This window comes from Cnephaeus nilssonii (genome assembly GCF_951640355.1).
Source record: "Cnephaeus nilssonii genome assembly, chromosome: 24".
Taxonomy (NCBI): domain Eukaryota; kingdom Metazoa; phylum Chordata; class Mammalia; order Chiroptera; family Vespertilionidae; genus Cnephaeus; species Cnephaeus nilssonii.
In genome coordinates, this window is record NC_137095.1 from 2,945,069 (window position 1) to 2,965,440 (window position 20,372).

Consider the following 20,372-nt stretch of genomic DNA (forward strand, 5'->3'; position numbering starts at 1 on the left):
GTTAGAGGACATGGAGGGCTCCATCCATTGGCCCAGCCTCAGTCAGTGGTCATAGAGGGCTCCATCCACAGGCCCAGCCTCAGATAGAGGTCATGGAGGTCTACACCCACAGGCCTTGCATAAGTCAGAGGTCATAGAGGACTCCATCCACAGGCCAGGCATCAGGCAGAGGGCATGGAGGGCTCCAAACACTGGCCCGGCCTCAGTCACAGGTCATAGAGGGCTGCATCCACAGGCCAAGCCTCAGGCACAGGTCATAATGGCCTTTCTCCTCAGAACCAGCTTCAATCAGAGGTTATAGAGGGCTATGTCCACAGGACCAACCTCAATCAGAGGTTATAGAGGGCTCCATACTCAGGACCACCCTCAGTCAGTGGTAATGGAGGGATCCATCCACAGTCCCGGCCTGAGGCACAGATCATCGAGGGCTCCGTCCACAAGCCCAGCTTCAGGCAGTGGCCATGGATGGCTCCAGCAACAGGCCCAGCCTCAGTCAGAGGTCATAGAGGGCTCCATTGACCAGCCCAGCCCCAGTCAGAGGTCATAGAATGCTCCGTCCACATGCCCAGCATCAATCAGAGGTCATAGAGGGCTCCATTGACCAGCCCAGCCCCAGTCAGAGGTCATAGAATGCTCCGTCCACATTCCCAGCATCAATCAGAGGTCATAGAGGGCTCCATTGACCAGCCCAGCCCCAGTCAGAGGTCATAGAATGCTCCGTCCACAGGCCCAGCTGCAGTCCGAGTTCATGGAGGGTTCCAACCATAGGACCAGCCTCAGTCAGAGGACATTGAGGGCTCCGTCCACATGCCCAGCGTCATTCAGAGGTGATAGAGGGCTCCATCCACAGGCCCAGCCACAGTTAGAGGACACGGAGGGCTCCATCCTTTGGCCCAGCCTCAGTCAGTGGTCATAGAGGGCTCCATCCAAGAGCCCAGCCTCAGTCAGAGGTCATAGAATGTTCCGTCCACATTCCCAGCGTCAGTCAGAGGTCAAAAGGGCTCCATCCACAGGCCCAGCTTCAGATAGAGGTCATGGAGGTCTCCACCCACAGTCCTTGCCTCAGTGAGAGGTCATAGAGGACTCCATCCACAGGCCAGGCAGAGGGCATAAAGGGCTCCATCCACAGGCCAAGCCTCAGGGATGGGTCATAATGGCCTTTGTCCACAGGACCAGCCTTAATCAGCGGTTATAGTCGGCTATGTCCACAGGACCAGCCTCAATCAGTGGGTATAGAGGGCTATGTCCACAAGCCAATCCTTAGTCAGAGGTCATAGAGGGTTCCATCCACAGGCCCAACTTCATTCAGAAGTCATGGAGGGCTCCACCAAAGGCCTAGCCTTAGTCAGAGGTCATAGACGGAATCATCCACCGGTACATCCTGAGTCAGAGGTCAATAGGGGCTCCATCCACAGGCTCAGCCTCAGATATAGGTCATGGAGGGCTCCAAACACTGGCCCGGCCTCAGTCACAGGTCCTAGATGGCTCCATCCACAGGCCCAACCTCAGGCAGATGTCATAGCGGGCTCAATCCACAGCCCCAGCCTCAGTAAGAGGTCATGGAGGGCTCCATCCACAGGCCCTGCCTCAGTCAGAGGACATGGAGGGCTCCATCCATAGGCCCTGACTCAGTCAGAAGACATGGAGGGCTCCTTCCACAGTCCCAGTCTCAGGCAAATGTCATAGAGAGCTCAGTCCACAGGCCCAGCCTGAATCCGATGTCATGGAGGGCTCCATCCATATTCCCAGCCTCAGGCAGTGGTCATAGAGGGCTCTGTCCACAGCCCCATCCATAGTCAGAGGTCATAGAGGGCTACAATCACAGGCACATCCTCAGATAGAGTTCATGGAGAACTCCGTCCACAGGCCCAGGCTCAGTCAGAGGTCATAGAGGGCTCCATACACAGTAAGAGCCTCAGTCAGAGGTCAATAGGGGCTCCATCCACAGGCTCAGCCTCAGATAGAGGTCGTGGGGGGCTCCAACCACTGGCCCGGCCTCAGTCACAGGACATAGAGGGCTCCATCCACAGGCCCAGCCTCAGGCAGAGGTCATAGAGAGCTGCATCCACAGGCCCAGCCTCAGTCAGAGGACGAGTGCTCCATACACAGGCCCAGCCTCAGACAGAGGTCATGGAGAGCTCAGTCCTCCGGCCCAGCCTCCGTCATAGGTCATAGAGGGCTCCATCAATAGGTCCAGCCTCAGTCCGAGGTCATAGAGGGCTCCATCCGCAGGCCTATACTCATGCAGAGGTTATGGAGGGCTCCATCCACAGGCCCAGCCTCTGGCAGAGGTCATGGAGGGCTCAGTACATAGTCCTAGCCTCAGTCAGAGGTCATGGAGGACCTCAACCACAGACCAGCCTCAGTCAGAGGTCATAGAGGGCTCCATCCACAGGATACAGACTCAGTCATGGTTCATAGAGGGCTCCATCCACAAGTACAGCCTCAGTCAGAGGTCATGAGGGGCTCCATCCACAGGCCCAGCCTCAGATAGAGGTCATGGAGGGCTCCACCCACTGTCCTGACCTCAGTCAGAGGTCATAGATGGCTCCATCCACAGGCCAATCCTCAGGCACAGGTCATAATGGACTTTCTCCTCAGGACCAGCTTCAATCAGAGGTTATAGCGAGCTATGTCCACAGGACCAACCTCAATCAGAGGTTATAGAGGGCTCTATATACAGGACTACCCTCAGTCAGTGGTAATGGAGGGATCCATCCACAGTCCCGGCCTGAGGCACAGATCATGGAGGGCTCCGTCCACAAGCCCAGCTTCAGGCAGTGGCCATGGAAGGCTCCGTGAAAAGGCCCAGTCTCAATCAGAGGTCACAGAAGGCTCTATTGACAAGCCCAGCCTCAGTCAGAGGTCATGGAGTGCTCCGTCCACAGCCCAGCTTCAGGCAATGACCACGGATGGCTCTGTCAACAGGCCCAGCCTCAGTCAGAGGTCATAGAGGGCTCCATTGACCAGCCCAGCCTCAATCAGAGGTCATAGAATGCTCTGTCCACAGGCCCCACTGAAGTCCGAGGTCATGGAGGTTTCCAACCATAGGACCAGCCTCAGTCAAAGGACATTGAGGGCTCCGTCCACATGCCCAGCATCAGTTAGAGGTCATAGAGGGCTCCATCCACAGGCCCAGCCTTAGTCAGTGGTCATAGAAGGCTCCATCCAAGAGCCCAGCCTCAGTCAGAGGTCATAGAATGCTCCGTCCACATGCCCAGCGTCAGTCAGAGGTCATAAAGGGCTCCATCCACAGGCCCAGCTTCAGATAGAGGTCATGGAGATCTCCACCCACAGTCCTTGCCTCAGTCAGAGGTCATAGAGGACTCCATCCACAGGCCCGGTTTCATGCAGAGATCATGGAGGGCTACATCCACAGTCCCAGTCTCAGTTAGAGGACATGGAGGGCTCCATCCACAGGCCTGGCCTCAGGTAGAGGTTATAGAAGGCTCCGTCCACAGGAACAGCTTCTGTCACAGGTCATGGATGGTTCCAACCACAGTCCCAGCCTCAGTTAGAGGTCTTTGAGGGCTCCATCCACAGCCGCAGCCTCAGTAAGAGGTCATGGAGGGCTCCATTCAGAGGCCCAGCCTCAGTCAGAGGACATGGAGGGCTCCATCCATAGGCCTGGCCTCAGGCAGAGGTCTTGGTGGGCTCCATCCACATGCCCAGCCTCAGTCAGAGGTCATAGAGGGCTCCATACACAGTCACACCCCCAGTCAGTGGTAATGGAGAAATCCATCCACAGGCGCAGCCTCAGGAACAGGTCATGGAGGGCTCCTTCCACAAGCCTAGCCTCAGTCAGAGGTCATGGAGAGCTCCGTCCACAGGCCCAGCCTCAGGCAGAGGTAATAGAAGACTCTGTCCACAGGCCCAGCTGCAGTCAGTGGTCGTGAAGGGTTCCACCATAGGACCAACCACAGTCAGAGAACATTGAGGGCCTCGTCCACATGCCCAGCATCAGTCAGAGGTCATAGAGGGCTCCATCCACAGTCCCAGCCACAGTCAGAGGACATGGAGGGCTCCAGCCACAAGCCCAGCCTCAGGCAGAGGTCATAGAAGGCTCCGTCCACAGGCCCAGCTTCAGTCACAGGTCATGGATGGTTCCAACCACAGGACCAGCCTCAGTCAGAGGTCATTCAGGGCTCCGTCCACATGCCCAGCGTCAATGAGAGGTCATAGAGGGATCCATCCACAGGCCCATCCTCAGTCAGAGGACATGGACTGCTCTATCCACAGGCCCAGCCTCAAGCAAAGGTCATGGAGAACTCCGTCCACAGGACCAGCCTCAGTCGGAGGCAATAGGGGCTCCATCCACAGGCCTATCCTCAGACAGAAGTCATGGAGGGCTCCAACCACATGCCCGGCTTCAGTCAGAGGTAATAGAGGTCTCCACCCAAAAGCTAGGCCTCAGTCAAAGGTCATAGAGGGCTCCATCCACAGCCACAGACTCAGGCAGAGGTCATAAAGGGCTCCAACCACTGGCCCAGCCTCAGTCAGAGGTCATAGAGGACTCCACAGGCCCGGCCTCAGGCTGAGATCATGGAGGGCTACATCCACAGTCCCAACCTCAGTCAGAGGACATGGAGGGCTCCATCCACAGGCCTGGCCTCAGGCAGAGGTCATAGAAGGCTCCGTCCACAGGCCCAGTTTCAGTCACAGGTCATGGATGGTTCCAACCACAGCACCAGCCTCAGTCAAAGGTCATTGAGGGCTCCGTCCACATGCCCAGCATCAGTCAGAGGGCAATAGTGGCTCCATCCACAGGCCCAGCCTCAGACAGAAGTCATGGAGGGCTCCAACCACATGCCCGGCCTCAGTCAGAGGTCATAGAGGTCTCCCCGCAAAGGCTAGGCCTCAGACAGAGGTCATAGAGTGCTCCATCCACAGCCCAGGCCTCAGTAAGACGTCAAGGAGGGCTCCATCCAGAGGCCTAGACTCTGTCAGTGGACATGGAGGGCTCCATCCACAGGCTCGGCTTCAGGCAGAGGCTCAGTCCACAGGCCAAGCTTAACTCAGAGGTCAATGCTGGCTCCGTCCACAGGCCCAGCCACAGTCAGAGGTCATAGAGGGCTCCATCCACAAGGCCAGCCTCAGTCAGAAGTCATAGAAGGCTCCGTCCACAGGCCCAGCTTCAGTCAGAGGTCAAGGAGCGTTCCAACCACAGGACCAGCCTCAGTCAGAGGTCACTGAGGGCTCCGTTCACATGCCCAGCATCAGTCAGAGGACATGGAAGGCTCCATCCACAGGTCCGGCCTCAGGCAGATGTCAAAGAGGGTTCCAACCACAGGTCCAGCCTCAGTCAGAGGTCATGGAGGGCTCCATCTACCTGTCCGGTCTCAGGCAGAGGTCATGGAGGGCTCCGTCCAGAGGATACGCCTCAGTCACAGGTCATAGAATGCTCCAACCACAGGTATGCCCTCCAGAAGAGGTTATGGAGGGCTCCTTCCACAGTCCAAGCCTCAGGCATAAGTCATAGAGGGTTCCTTCCAAACACCCAGCTTGAATGAGATGTCATGGATGGCTCTATCCACAGTCTAAGACTCAGGGAGAAGTCAGAGAGGGCTCAGACCACAGGCCCGGCTTCAGGCAGATGTCATAATGGGCTCTGTTCACAGGCACAACCACAATCAGAGGACATAGAGTGCCCTATCCACAGGCGAGCCTCAATCAGAGGTCATAGAAGGCTCTGTCCACAGTCCCAGCCTCAGACAGAGGTCATGGAGGGCTCCACCCACTGTCCTGGCCTCTGTCACAGGTCATAGAGGGCTGCATCCACAGGCCAAGCATCAGGCAGATGTCATAGAGGGCTCCACCCACTGGCCAAGCCTCAGGCAGGGCTCAGAATGGCCTTTGTCCACAGGACCATCCTCAATCAGCGATTAGAGAGGGCTATGTCCACAGGACCAGCCTCAAAGAGGTTATAGAGGGCTATGTCCACAAGCCAAGCCTTAGCCAGAGGTCATAGAGGTCTCCACCCAAAGGCTAGGCCTCAGTAAAAGGTCATAGAGGGCTCCATCCACAGGTACAGCCACAGTCAGAGGTCAATAGGGGCTGCATCCACAGGCCCAGCCTCAGACAGAGGTCATAAAGGGCTCCAACCACTGGCCCAGCCTCAGTCAGAGGTCATAGAGGGCACCATCCACAGGTCTAGCCTCAGTTAGAGGTCATAGAAGGCTCCATCCTCAGGACAATACTCAGGCAGAGGTGATGGAGGGCTCCATCCACAGTCCCGGCCTCAGTCAGAAGTCATGGAGGACTCAGTACACAGATCCAGCCTCATTCAGAGGTCATGGAGGACCCCAACCACAGGTGAGCCTCAGTCAGAGGTCATAGAGGGCTCCATCCACAGGTAGAGACTCAATCAGAGGTTATAGAGGGCTCCATCCATAAGTACAGCCTCAGTCAGAGGTCATAGAGGGCTCCATACAAAGGCACACTCTCAGTCAGTGGTAATGGAGGGATCCAACCACTGTCCCGGCCTCAGTCACTGGTCATAGAGGGTTCCATCCACAGGCCAAGCATCAGGAAGAGGTCATACAGGGGTCCATCCACAGGCCAAGCCTCAGGCAGGGGTCATAATGGTCTTTGCCCAGCCTCCATCAGGGATTATAGAGGGCTATGTCCACAGGACCAGCCACTATCAGAAGTTATAGAGGGCTATGTCCACAAGCCAAGCCTTAGTCAGAGGCCATAGCGGGCTCCATCCACAGGCCCGGCCTCAATCAGAGGTCATAGAGGGCTCCATCCACAGGCCCAGCCTCAATCAGAGGGCATGGAGGCCTCTATCTACATGCCCAGCCTCAGGCAGACGTCATGGAGGGCTCCATCCACAGGCCCAGCCTCAGTCACACTTCATAGAGGGCTACATTCACAGGCCCAGCCTCAGTCACACTTCATAGAGGGCTACATTCACAGGACCAGCCTCAGTCAGAGGTCATAGAGAGCTCCATCAGCAGGCCCAGCATCAGTCATAGATCATAATGGGCTTTGTCCACACGCCCAGCATCAATCAGCGGTTATAGAGGGCTATGTCGACAGGGCCAGCCTCAATCAGAGGTTATAGAGGGCTATGTCCACAAGCCAAGCCTTAGTCTGAGGCCAAAGCGGGCTCCATCCACAGGCCCAGCCTCAGGCAGAGATCATGGAGGGCTCCATCCACAGGCCCAGCCTCAGTCTGAGATCATAGAGGGCTCCATCCACAGGTACAGCCACAGTCAGAAGTCAATAGGGACTCCTTCCAGAGGCCCAGCCTCCGACAGAAGTCTTGGAGGGCTCCAACCACTGGCCCGGCCTTAGAAGGTCATAGAAGGCTCCATCCAAATGCCAGGCCTCATTCAGAGGTCATATAGGGCACCATCCACAGGCCTAGCCTCATGCAGAGGTCATAGAGGGCTCCATCCACAGCACCAGCCTCAGTAAGAGATCATGGAGGGCTCCGTCTACAGGCCCAGCGTCAGGCAGAGTTCATGGAGGGGTCCATCCACAGGACTGGCTTCAGGCAGAGGTCAAAGAGCGTTCCAACCACAGGTCCAGCCTCAGTCACAGGTCACGGAGGGCTCTATCTACAGGCCTGGCCTAATGCAGAGGTCATGGAGGATTCCGTCCGGAGGATAGGCCACAGTCAGAGGTCATAGAGGGCTCCAACCACAGGTCCGGCCTCATGAAGAGGTCATGGAGGGCTCCATCCACAGTTCCAGCCTTAGGCAGAGGTCATAGAGGGCTCCTTCCAAACACCCAGCTTCAATCAGATGTCTTGGACGGGCTAAATCCACAGGCCTGGCCTCGGGCAGAAGTCATGGAGGGCTCAGTCCACAGGCCCAGCCTCACACATAGGTCATGGAGGACTCCATCCATAAGCCCAGCCTCAGTCAGGGAACATGGAGGGCTCTGTCCACAGGACCAGTCTCAGGCAGAGGTCATGGAGGGCTTCATCCACAGGCCCAGCCTCAGTCAGAGCTCATGGAAGGCTCCAACCACAGGACCAGCCTCAGTCAGAGGTCATAGAGGATTCCATCCACAGATCCCAGCCTCAATCAGAGGGCAATAGGGGCTCCATCCACAGGCCCAGCCTCAGACAGAAGTCATAAAGGGCTCCAACAACTGGTCTGTCCTCAATCAGAGGTCATAGAGGGTTCCATCCACAGGCCAGGCCTCAGGCAGTGCATAGAGGGCTCTATCCACAGACCCAGCCTCATTCAGAGGTCATGGAGGGCTATATCCACAGGCCCAGCCTCAGTCAGAGGACATGGAGGGTGCCATCCACAGCCCCAGCCTCAGGCAGATGTCATGGAGAACTCCTTCCACAAACCAAGCCTCAATCACAGGGCTTCATTCAAAGGCTCAGCCTCAGTCAGAGGTAATAGAGGCCTCCATCTGCAGGCCTATTCTCAGGCAGAGGACATAGAGAGCTCCATCCACAGGACCGGCCTCAGGCAGAGGTCATGGAATGCTCAGTCAACAGGCCCAGCCTCACACAGAGGTCATAGAGGCCTCCATCCACAGGACCACCCTCAGTCAGAGGTAATGGAGGGCTTCAACCACAAAACCAGCCTCAGTGAGAGGTCATGGAGGGCTCCGTCCACATGCCCATCCGCTGTCAGAGTTCATAGAAGGCTCCCTCCACCGGCCCAGTCTCAATCAGAGGACATGGATTATTCCATCCACAGGCCCAATCTCAGTCAGAGGTCATGGAGGGCTCGATCCGCAGGCCCAGCCTCAGGCAGACGTCATGGAGAGGTCCATCCACAGGCCCAGCCTCAGTCAGAGGTCATAGAGGGCTCTATCCGCAGAACTATCCTCAGGCAGAGGTTATAGAGGGCTCCATCCACAGGCCCAGCCTCAGTCAGAGGTAATGGAGGGCTCCATGCACAAACCTGACATCAATTAGAGGTCATAGAGGGCTCCATCTACAAGCCCGGCCTCAGAGAGATCATAGAGGCTTCCGTCCACAGACCGAGCTGCAGTCAGAGGTCATGGAGGGCTCCATTCACTGGCCCGGCCTAAGTCAGAGGTCATAGAGGGCTCCACCCACAGGCCCAGCCTCAGTCAGAGGTCATAGAGGGCTCTATCCGCAGAACTATCCTCAGGCAGAGGTTATGGAGCCCTCCATCCACAGGCCCAGCCTCAGTCAGAGGTAATGGAGGGCTCCATCCACAAGCCTGACCTCAATCAGAGGTCATAGAGGGCTCTATCTACAAGCCCGGCCTCAGTCAGAGATCATAGAGGCCTCCGTGCACAGACCGAGCTGCAGTCAGAGGTCATGGAGCGCTCCATCCACAGGCACGGCCTCAGGCAGAGGTCATAGTCGGCTCAATCCAAAGGCCTTGCCTCAGTCAAATGCCATGGAGGGCTTCATCCAAAAATCCGGCCTCAGGCAAAGATCATAGTGGGTTCCATCCACATGCCAAGCCTCAGTCAGAGGTCATAGAAAGTTCTGTCCGCAGGCCCAGCTTGAGCCAGAGGTCATGGAGGGCGCCAACCACAGGACAAGCTTCAGTCAGAGGTCATAGAGGGTTACATCCACAGGCCCAGCCTCAGGCAGATGCTTGGAGAGCTCCGTCCACAGGCCCAACCTCAGTCAGAGGTCATAGAGGGCTCTATTCACAGGCCCAGCCTCTAGTCCGAGGTCATGGAGGGCTCCACCTACAGGCCCAGCCTCAGACAGAGGTCATAGAGAGCTGTATCCACAGGCCCAGCCTCAGTCAGAGGTCTTAGAGGCTCCATCCACAGGTCCAGCCTGAGTCAGAGATCATAGAGGGCTCCCTCTGAAGTGTATACTCAGATAGCGTTCGTGGAGGGCTCAGTCCACAGGCCCAGCCTCAGTCAGAGGTCATAGAGGGCTCCATCAACAGGCCCGACCTCAGGCAGAGGTCATAGGGCACTCCAAGCACAGGCCCGGCTTCAGGCAGAGGTCATGGAGGGCTTTATCCAGAGGCCCAGCCTCAGTCAGAGGTCATGGAGGGCTTCATCCAGAGGCCCAGCCTCAGTCAGAGGTCATGGAAGGCTCCAACCACAGGTACAGCCTCAGTCAAAGGTCATAGAGGATTCCATCCACAGATCCCAGCCTCAATCAGAGGTCAATAGGGGCTACATCCACAGGCCCAGCCTGATTTAGAGGTCATGGAGGGCTACATCCACAGGCCCAGCCTTAATCAGTGGACATGGAGGGTTCCATCCACAGGCCCAGCCTCAGGCAATTGTCATGAACTTCGTCCACAGACAGGCATCATAAAAAGGTCATAGAGGGCTCCATTCACAGGCTCAGTTTCAGTCAGAGGTAATAGAGGCCTCCATCTGCAGGCCTACTCAGGCAGAGGACATGGAAATCTCGATCCAGAGGACCGGCCTCAGGCAGAGGTTATGGAAGGCTCAGTCAACAGGCCCAGCCTCACACAGAGGTCATGGAGGGCTCCGTCCACATGCCCATCCGTGGTCAGAGTTCATAGAGAGCTCCCTCCACAGGCCTATTCTCAGTCAGAGGACATGTAGTGCTCCATCCACAGGCCCAACCTCAGTCAGGGGTCATGGAGGGCTCCAACCACAGGCCAAGCATCAGTAAGTGGACATGGAGGGCTCCATCCACAGGCCCAGCCTCATTCAGCGGTCATAGAGAATTATATCCACAGGACCAGCCTCAGTCAGAGGTCATGGAGGGCTCCATCCGCAGGCCCAGCCTCAGTCAAATGTCATGGAGGGCTTCATCCAAGAAGCCGGCCTCAGGCAGAGGTCATAGAGGGTTCCATCCATATGTCAAGCCTCAGTCAGAGGTCATAGAAGGCTCTATCCGCAGGCGCAGATTGAGCCAGAAGTCATGGAGAGCTCCATCCACAGGCCCAAACTCAGTCAGAGGTCATAGAGGGCTCTATTCACAGACCCAGCCTCAGTCAGAGGTCATGGAGGGCTCCACCTACATGCCCAGCCTCAGACAGAGGTCATAGAAGGCTGTATCCACAAGCCCAGCCTCAGTCAGAGGACATGGAGGGATCCGTCCACAGGCCCAAACTCAGTCATAGGTCATAGAGGCTCCATCCACAGGTCTAGCCTCAGTCAGATATCATAGAGGGCTCCATCCGCAGGTGTATACTCAGATAGAGTTCATGGAGTGCTCCATCCATAGGACTAGCCTCAGGCCAAGGTCATGGAGAGCTCCGTCCCCAGGCCCAGCCTCAGTTTGAGGTGATAGAGGGCTCCATCCACAGACCCAGCCTCAGTCACAGGTCATAGAGGGCTCCATCTGCAGGCCTATACTCAAGAAGAGGTCATGTACGGTTCCATTTACAGGCCTGGCCTCGGGCAGAGGTCATGGAGGGCTCAGTCCACAGGCCCAGCTTTAGTCAGAGGTCATGGCGGGCTCCAACCACATGTCCAGCCTCAGTCAGAGGTCAAAGAGGCCTCCTTCCACAGGCCCACCATCATTCACTGGTAATGGAGGCATCCATCCACAGGACCGGCCTCAGGCAGAGGTCATGGAGGGCTCCATCCACAAGCCCAGCCTCAGTCAGGGAACATGGAGGGCTCTGTCCACAGGCCCAGTCTCAGTCAGGGAACATGGAGGCCTCCGTCCACATGCCCAGCCTAAGTCAGAGATCATAGAGGGGTCCATCCATAGGACAAGCCTCAGTCAGAGAACATAGAGGGCTCCATACAAAGGCCCAGCCTCAGGCAGAGGTCGTGGAGGGCTCCATCCAGAGGCTAGGCGTTAGTCAAAGGTCATAGAGGGCTCTGTCCACAGGCCCAGACTCAGACAGAGGTCAGAGAGGGCTCCAACCCTTGGCCCGGTCTCAGTCAGATGTGATAGAGCATTCCATCAACACGCCAGGAATCAGGAAAGGTCATGGAGGGCTCCATCCACAGGCCCAGCCTCAGGCAGAGGACATAGAGCGTTCCAACCACAGGCCCAGCCTCAGTCAGAGGTCATGGAGTGCTTCATCTACAGGCCCGGACAAAGGCAGAGGTCATGGATGGCTCTGGCCACAGACCCAGACTCAATTAGAGGTCAGAGAGGGCTCCTACCACTGGCCCGGCCTCAGTCAGATGTCATAGAGCACTCCATCAACAGGCCAGGAATCAGGCAGAGGTCATAGAGGGCTCCATGTACAGGCCCAGCCTCAGGCAGAGGTCATGGAGGGGTCCATACACAGGCCCGGGCTCAGGCAGAGGTCATGGAGGCCTTCATCTAAGGGCCAGCCTCAGGCAGAGGTCATGGAGGGCGACGTCCAGTAGCTAGGTCTCAGTCAGAGGTCATAAAGGGCTCCCATCATAGGCAAGGCCTCAGTTGGAGGTCATAAAGGGCTCCATCTACATGCCCAGCCTCAGGTAAATGTCATAATGGGCTTTGTCCACAGGCCCAGTCTCAATCAGAGGTTATAAATGGCTATATCCACAGGCCCAGCCTCAATAAGAGGTTATAGAGGGCTCCATCCACAGGCGAAGCCTTAGTCAGAGGTGATAGAGGGCTCCATCCACAGGCCTAGCCTCAGACAGAGGTCATGGAGAGCTCCAACCACTGGCCCGGCCTCAGCCAGGGGTCATAGAAGGCTCTATCCATAAGCCCGGCCTTAGTCCGAGGTCATAGATGACTCCATGCACAGTCCCAGCCTCAGGCAGTGGTCATAGAGGACTCTGTCCACAGGCCCAGACTCAGACAGAGGTCAGAGAGGTCTCCAACCACTGGCCCAGCCTCAGTCAGATGTCATAGGGAGCTCCATCAACAGGCCAGGAATCAGACAGAGTTCTTAGAGGGCTCCATCTACAGGCCCAGCCTCAGTCAGTGGACATGAAGGGCTCCATCCACAGCCCCAGCCTCAATAAGAGGCCATGGAGGGCTCCGTCCACAAACCCAGCCTTAATGAGATGTAATGGAGTGCTCCATGCACAGTCCCAGCCTCAATCAGAGGCCATGGAGGGCTCCATCCACAGGCCTGGCCTTGGGCAGAGGTCATCGAGGGCTCAGTCCACAGGCCCAGCCTCAGTCAGAGGTCATAGAGGGCTCCATTCACATGCCCAGCCTCAATCACAGGTCATAGAGGGCTCCATCCACAGGCACACCCTCAGTCAGAGGTAATGGAGGGCCCAACCACTGGCCCAGCCTCAGGCAGAGGTCATGGAGATCTCGATCCACAAAAAACCTCAGGCAGAGGTCATATAGGGCTCCATCCACAGCCCCACCCTCAGTAAGAGATCATGGAGGGCTCCATCCACAAGCCCAGCCTCAGTCAGGGAACATGGAGGGCTCTGTCCACAGGCCCATTCTCAGACCGAGGTCATAGAGGAGTACATCCACAGGCCAAGCCTCAGTCAGAGGTCATAGAGGGCTCTATTCACAGGCCCAGCCTCAGTCAGAGGTCATGGAGGGCTCCATCTACAGGCCCGGCTTCAGACAGAGATCATGGAGGGCTCTGTCCAGAGGCTAGGCATCAGTCAGAGGTCATAGAAGGCTCTGTCCACAGGCCCAGACTCAGACAGAGGTCAGAGAGGGCTCCAACCCCTGGCACGGCCTAAGTCAGATGTGATAGAGCACTCCATCAACAGGCCAGGAATCAGAGCAGAGGTCATAGAGGGCTCCATCTACAGGCCCAGCCTCAGGCAGAGGTCATGGTGGGGTCCATCCACAGGACCAGCCTCAGTCAGAGGTCATGGAGGCCTTTATCTAAGGGCCGGCCTCAGGCAGAGGTCATGGAGGGCTACGTCCACATGCCCAGCCTCAACCACAGTTCATAGAGGGCTCCATCCACAGGCACACCCTCAGTCAGAGGTAATGGAGGGCCCAACCACTGGCCCAGCCTCAGGCAGAGGTCATGGAGATCTCTATCCACAGGCAACCTCAGGCAGAGGTCATATAGGGCTCCATCCACAGCCCCACCCTCAGTAAGAGGTCATGGAGGGCTCCATCCACAAGCCCAGCCTCAGTCAGGGAACATGGCGGGCTCTGTCCACAGGCCCATTCTCAGACCGACGTCATAGAGGGGTACATCCACAGGACCAGCCTCAGTCAGAGAACATAGAGGGCTCCATACAAAGGCCCAGCCTCAGGCAGAGATCAGGGAGGGCTCCATCCACAGGCCAAGCCTCAGTCAGAGGTCATAGAGGGCTCTATTCACAGGCCCAGCTTCAGTCAGAGGTCATGGAGGGCTCCATCTACAGGCCCGGCTTCAGACAGAGGTCATAGAGGGCTCCATCCGCAGGCCTATACTCAGGAAGAGGTCATGGACAGCTCCATCCACAGGCCTGGCCTCGGCCAGAGGTCATGGAGGGATCAGTCTACAAGCCCAGCCTCAGTCAGAGGTCACGGCAGGCTCCAACCACATGTCCTGCCTCAGTCAGAGGTCAAAGAGGCCTCCATCCACAGGCCCACCATCAGTCACTGGTAATGGAGGGCTCCATCCACAGGTCCAGCCTCAGGCAGAGGTCATGGAGGGCTCCATCCACAAGCCCAGCCTCAGTCAGGGAACATGGAGGGCTCTGTCCACAGGCCCATTCTCAGGCCGAGGTCATGGAGGGCTCTGTCCACAAGCCCATACTAAGACAGAGGTCAGAGAGGCCTCCAACCCCTGGCCCGGCCTCAGTCAGATGTCATAGAGCACTCAATCAACAGGCCAGGAATCAGGCAGAGGTCATAGAGGGCTCCATCCACAGGCCCAGCCTCAGGCAGAGGTCATAGAGCATTCCAACCACAGGCCCAGCCTCACTCAGAGGTCATGGAGTGCTTCATCTACAGGCCCGGACAAAGGCAGAGGTTATAGAGGGCTATATCCACAGGCCCAGCCTCAATAAAAGATTATCGAGGGCTCCGTCCACAGGCCTAGCCTCAGACAGAGGTCATGGAGGGCTCCATCCACAGGCCCACCCTCAGTCAGAGGAAATGAAGGGCCCATGCACTGGCCCAGCCTCAGGCAGAGGTCATATAGGGCTTCATCCACAGCCCCACTCTCAGTAAGAGGTCATGGAGGGCTCCATCTACAGCCCCACCCTCAGTAAGAGGTCATGGAGGACTCCATCCACAGGCCCAACGTCAGGCAGAGGTTATATAGGGCTCCATCTACAGCCCCACCCTCAGTAAGAGGTCATGGAGGGCTCCATCCACTGGCCCAGCCTCAGGCAGAGGTCATATAGGGCTCCATCTACAGCCCCACCCTCAGTAAGAGGTCATGGAGTGCTCCATCCACAGGGCCACCCTCAGGCAGAGGTCATGGAGAGCTCCGTCCACAGGCCCAGCCTCAGGCAGAGGTCATAATGGGCTTTGTCCACAGGCCCAGCCTTAATTAGAGGTTATAGAGGGCTATGTCCACAGGCCCAGCCTCAATCAGAGGTTATACAGGGCTATGTCCAAAGACCAAGCCTTAGACAGAGCTCATAGAGGGCTCCATCCTCAGGCCCAGCTTCAGTCAGACGTCATGGAGGGCTCCAACCTCAGGACCAGCCTCAGTCAGAGGACATGGAGGACTCCGTCCAAAGGTCCAGCTTCAATCAGATGTCATGTAGGGCTCGATTCACATTCCCATCCGCAGGCAGAGGTCACAGAGGGCTTTGTCCACAGGCCCAGCCTCAGGAAGAGGTCATTGAGGGCTCTGACTACAGGCCCGGCTTCAGGCAGAGGTCATAATGGGCTCTGTCCACAGGCAGAACCTCAATCAGAGGACATAGAGAGCCATGTCCACAGGCCCAGCCTCAATCAGAGGTCATAGAAGGCTCTGTCCACAGTCCCAGAGTCAGATAGAGGTCATGGGGGGCTCCACACACTGTCCTGGCCTCACTCAGAGGTCATAGAGGGCTCCAACCACAGGTCTGGCCTCATGAAGAGGTCATGGAGGTCTCCATCCACAGTCCCAGCCTTAGGCAGAGGTCATAGAGGGCTCCTTCCAAATACCCAGCTTCAATCAGATGTCCTGGAGGGCTCCATCTACAGTACAAGCCTCAGGCAGACGTCAGAGAGGGCTCTGTCCACAGGCCCAGCCTCAGACAGAGGTCATAGAGAGCTCCAACCACTGGCCCGGCCACAGTCAGATGTCATAGAGGGCTCCATCATCAGGCCAGGAATCAGGCAGAGGCCATAGAGGGCTCCATCTACAGGCCCAGCCTCAGTCAGAGGACATGAAGGGCTCCATCCACAGGGCCACCCTCAGGCAGAGGTCATGGAGAGCTCCGTCCACAGGCCCACCCTCAGTCAGAGGAAATGAAGGGCCCATGCACTGGCCCAGCCTCAGGCAGAGATCATATAGGGCTTCATCCACTGCCCCACTCTCAGTAAGAGGTCATGGAGGGCTCCATCTACAGCCCCACCCTCAGTAAGAGGTCATGGAGGGCTCCATCCACAGGCCCAACGTCAGGCAGAGGTCATATAGGGCTCCATCTACAGCCCCACCCTCAGTAAGAGGTCATGGAGGGCTCCATCCACTGGCCCAGCCTCAGGCAGAGGTCATATAGGGCTCCATCTACAGCCCCACCCTCAGTAAGAGGTCATGGAGTGCTCCATCCACAGGGCCACCCTCAGGCAGAGGTCATGGAGAGCTCCGTCCACAGGCCCAGCCTCAGGCAGAGGTCATAATGGGCTTTGTCCACAGGCCCAGCCTTAATCAGAGGTTATAGAGGGCTATGTCCACAGGCCCAGCCTCAATCAGAGGTTATACAGGGCTATGTCCAAAGACCAAGCCTTAGACAGAGCTCATAGAGGGCTCCATCCTCAGGCCCAGCTTCAGTCAGACGTCATGGAGGTCTCCAATCACAAGCCCAGCCTAAGCAGAGGTCATAGAGAATCCCATCCCCAGGGAAAGCCACAGTAAGAGGTCAATAGGGGCTCCATCCACAGGCCCAGCCTCAGACAGAGGTCATGGAGTGTTCCAACCACTGGACCGGCCTCAGTCAGAGGTCATAGAAGGCTCCATCAACAGGCCCTTCTCAGGCAGAAGTCATAGAGGGCTCCATCCACAGGCCCAGCCACAGTCAGAGGTCATGGAGGGCTTCATCCACAGTCCCAGCCTCAGTCCGAGGTCATAGAGAGCAACATCCACAGGTCAAGCCTCAGTCAGAGGTCATAGAGGGCTCTATCCGTAGGACTATTCTCAGGCAGAGGTGATGGAGGGCTCCATGCAAAGGCCTGGCCTCAGGCAGAGGTCATAGAGGGCTAAGTACATGGATCTAGCCTCAGTCAGATGTCATGGAGGGTCCCAACCACAAGGCAGTCTCAGTCAGGGGTCATAGAAGCCTCCAACAACAGGTACGGCCTCAGGCAGAGGTCATGGAGGGCTCCATCCACAGTCCCAGCCTCAGGCAGAGGTCATAGAGGGCTCTGTCCACAGGACCAACCTCTGTAAGAGGTCATTGAGGGCTCCGACCACAGACCCTGCCTCAGGCAGAGGTCATAATTGGCTGTGTCCACAGCCCAGCCTCAATCAGAGGACATAGAGTGCCCTGTCCACTGGCCCAACCTCAATCAGAGTTCATGGAGGGCTCCACCCACTGTCCTGGCCTCAGTCAGAGGTCATAGAAGGCTCCATCCACAGGCCAGGCATCAGGCAGGGGTCATAATGGCCTTTGTTCACAGGACCAGCCTCAATCAGCGGTTATAGAGTGCTATGTCCACAACCCAAGCCTCAGACAGAGGTCATGGAGGGCTCCAACCACTTACCTGGCCTCAGTCAGAGGTCATAGAGGGCTCCATCCACAGGCCCAGCCTCAGGCAGAGGTCACAGAAGGCTCCGTCCACAGGCCCATCTTCAGTCAGAGGTCATGGAGGGTTCCAACCACAGGCCCAGCCTCAGTCAGAGGTCATGCAGGGCTCCAACTACAGGCCCCGCTTCAGGCAGAGGTCATGGAGGGCTCCGTCCTGAGGATAGGCCTCATAAGAGTTCATAGAGGGATCCAACCACAGGCCTCCATCGGGGACTGGTTAGCGCCTGCAGCCTGCAGCCATCTGACCATGTCCCCGATCGGGCTTGGCGGCGGCACACTGCAAGCCCCGATCACGGATGAAGGACCAGGGCGGGCGGTGTGGGTTAGCGCCCGCATCCGCCTCACCAAGTCCCCAATCGGGCTTGGCGGCGGCACATTCCAAGCCCCGATCATGGATCACGGACCAGGGCAGGCGGCATGGGTTAGCGCCCGAAGCTGCCTGACCAGTCCCCCATCGCGGACTGGTTAGCGCCTGCAGCTTGGTTCTCCAGTTTTCGGGAACAGTACCGGCTCCTTCCTGGGCCCTCAGACTGAAGCAGCGCCTTGCTTCTTCCCTCATCAGAGGCACAGGGGCAGGTGCTCGGCTCCTTTGGGACCACGGTCCCTTCACCAGGGACGTATTTCATCGCCCGTTTAGAAAGCTCGCCTTCCTCGGGGGCTGCTGTTGTGGGTGTTAGATTTCCGGGGCAGGGAACTGATAGATCCTCCCTTCCCCCAACTGATGGATGGAGAATGTCCTAAACTCCACCTGCAGCCCAAACACTCCTGAGCACCTAACCAGGCACCTTATATGGACTGTACATTGAACCACCAATAAGCACCTGCCAAATACCCTAACCCCCCAATCCTAAGTCCCTAATTATGTGCCTTACATGAAACCACCAATCAGCATGTGCCGAGTACCCTAAGCCCCATCCCTTCCCTTTCCTCCCCTCAAAAGGTGCCTTCACCTCTGCACACGTGCTGTCTTCCTTTGGGAGGCAGCCCAGCAGGGGCCTTCTCCTCTAATAAAGCCTGTGTCCGGGTCTCCAGCCCTCTGTCTCATTTTTCATGAACAAAGAGACGAGGGCTGGGCGCCCCCTGATTCAGCTGAGACGCTTCAACCACCCATGTTGCTCCCACGCATGGCTTCTGCCTTTGGTTCTCTCCCCCAGCGCCCTGAGACGACAGAAAAAGCCATCCTGTTCCAGAAAATTCAGAGGCAAATGGAGCCCCGAGGGGCCCCGCCCAGCCTTCTATGACCTCTGACTGAGGATGGCTTATGGATTCAGCCCTCTATGACCTCTGACTGAGGCTGGGCCGGTTGAGAGAACCCTTCATGACCTCTGCCTGAGGCTGGAACTGTAGATGGAGCCCACCATGTCCTCTAACTGAGGCTGGGCCTGTGGATGGAGCCCTCTATGACCTCTGACTGAGGCTGGGAATGTGGATGGAGCTCTCCATGACATTTGATTGAGCCTGGGCCTGTCGACGGAGCCCTCTATGACTTCTGCTTGAGGCTGGGCCTGTGGATGGAGCCCTCCATGTCCTCTGACTGAGGCTGGGCCTGTGGATGGAACCCTCCCTGTCCTCTGACTGAGTCTTGGCCTGTGGAAGGAGCCCTCCATGACCTCTTACTGAGGCTGGTGCTGTAGATGGAGCCCTGTATGACCTCTGCATGAGGCTAGGCCTGTGGATGGAGCCTTCTATGACCTCTGACTGAGGCCTGGCCTTTGGATTGAGCCTTCTATGACCTCTGACTAAGGCCGGGCCAGTTGTTGGAGCCCTCCAAGACCTATGTCGAAGGCTGGGCCTCTGGAAAGAGCCACTATTGACTTCTGACTGTGGCTGTACCTGTGGTTGGAGCCCTCTATGACCTCTGCCTGAGGCCTAGCCTTTTTGCGGAGACCTCTATGACCTCTGACTAAGGCTGGGCCTGTGGATGGAGCCCCTATTGCCCTCTGACGGAGGCTGGTCCAGGGAATGCAGCCCTCTATGACCTCTGACTGAGGCTGGTCCTGTGGACGGAGTCCTTTATGACCTTTGCATGAGGCTGGGCCTGTGGATGGAGCCCTGTATGACCTCTGACGGACGCTGGGGATGTGGACGGAGCCCTCAATGACCTCTGACTGAGGCTGGTCCTGTGGTTGGATACATCCATGACCTGTGACTGAAGCTGGGCCTGAGGACGGAGCATTCTATGACCTCTGCCTGAGACTGGGTCTGTGGATGGAGCCCTCCATGTACACTGACTGGGGCCTGACCTGTGGATGGAGCCCGCTATGGCCTCTGACTAATCCTTGGTTGTGGACATAGCCCTCTATAACCTCTGATTGAGCCTGGGCCTGTGGACATAGCCCTCTATAACCCCTGATTGAGGCTGGGCCTGTGGACAAAGACCATTATGACCCCTGCCTGAGGCTTGGCCTGTGGATGGACCCCTCTCTGACCTCTGCCAGATGCCTGGCCTGTGGATGGAACACTCTATGACCTCTGACTGAGGCCAGGACAGTGCGTGGAGCCCTCCATGACCTCTATCTGAGGCTGGAACTGTGGACAGAGCCTTCTATGACCTCTGATTGAGGCTGGGCCTGTGGACAAGGCACTCTATGTCCTCTGGTTGAGGTTGTGCCTGTGGACAGAGCCCATGATGACCTCTGCCTGAAGCCGGGCCTGTGGTCAGAGCCCTCAATGACCTCTTCCTGTTGCTGGGCCTGTGGACA

At 57.2% G+C, this 20,372-nt stretch overlaps 1 pseudogene across 1 annotated transcript in view; it reads right to left on the reverse strand.

Moving 5' to 3' along the window:
* The window catches only part of LOC307094820 (protein SET-like), a 671,772-nt pseudogene that overhangs the window by 118,343 nt on the left and 533,057 nt on the right, over nt 1-20,372 (reverse strand). The gene's annotated exons all lie outside the window — the stretch shown is intronic.